Genomic DNA, 1,270 nt, shown 5'->3' with positions numbered 1-1,270 from the left:
TTCCACTTGGAGGTTCTTGCTTCCACTTGGAGATTTGGAACCTCTTACTCATCACCAGTCGAATTCCCTGAGGCAAGTGTCATTTTGGAAGCTTCCTGGGTATTGAAACCTTGAGAAATGAGCTTGCCACATGTCCACTCTCGCTCAGCGCAGGTAGCCAGTGTTGGCTTTGACATTCAGCGCAGGTAGCCAGTGTTGCCATTGACATTCAGCGCAGATGGTCAGTGGAGCCATTGACATGATCCTGAATTGACTTGTTTTTGAGCAGTTTCTGGTGGAGAACTTCTGTGAATTGCTGTGGTTTGTTAGCCTTGTTCCTCTAGGGGTAGGAACAACATGTTTAGGGACTTTGGATCCCTTAGATTATGGAAATTTCATGCTCAATGCTGTAAGGCACAAAAATGTCTATAACAGTTGCCCCCTGAAGTATGAGGCCGTTTATCGGGTGAAATGCTTTATCCAGGAGGGTCCGAAGTTCATCCAATGCTGGGAGGAGACCTGTAATAAGATACAATACAATACATTATTTTTCATACTGCTTTCATGATCTAGCTGAGGCGGGCATTCCCATGCTCAGCTTTATAAATTCATTTTTGTACATAGAACAGACAATCGTCTGATGGTAGACTGATAATTTTGATGAAATTATCATCCTTTGAGTAGGATGATTATCTGCTGCAATGATGTACATGTCAAATGTCTTTATCTTTCCTGAATATATATCGCAGCCCGGATGGATGAAACTAGATCCGGGGTCTTCAACTCGTTCGATCTTCACTATAAGTACAAGTCGATCCATGTGAGAATTGTTCTGAAGTCGAACATGGAAAGACATCGCTTGATTACCGGCCAATGAGGTAAACCGTTAACAAGCGCGAGAGGAATCACCGATAATTATAATGACCCTCAAGGTACTGCAGTACAATTCACGTGGTGTGAATAAAGGACTTGGCGTCGAACACCACGCAAAATCTTCTGGTTGAAGGTCATTGATGTATACCTGTCGCCGGAAGTGAGAAACTTGCCATTGAGGCATGCAAGCTTCAAAGTACTGAAGGGGTTGTTCCTAGATCAACTTCTTGGATAATGAGCTGATGTCGACAAGAAGCGATCCGTCAAAGGAGGGCCTTAATGAATCCCACATCAGTGACACAGAACGGAGCTAATGATTTTGATGGAGGTGAAAACGATCTGTGACATATGATTCAGGGTGGTGGTCATGAATGGATGAAGGATAATGTATGGCAGTGGATGGGACACGGTTGACTCT

This window comes from Pinus tabuliformis, chromosome 6 (assembly GCF_031772625.1).
Source record: "Pinus tabuliformis cultivar Carrire ecotype Pingquan chromosome 6, CPIR1, whole genome shotgun sequence".
In the NCBI taxonomy this organism is placed as follows: Eukaryota; Viridiplantae; Streptophyta; class Pinopsida; order Pinales; family Pinaceae; genus Pinus; species Pinus tabuliformis.
The sequence above is the reverse complement of the archived record's forward strand: the minus strand, read 5'-3'. Positions refer to the sequence as shown.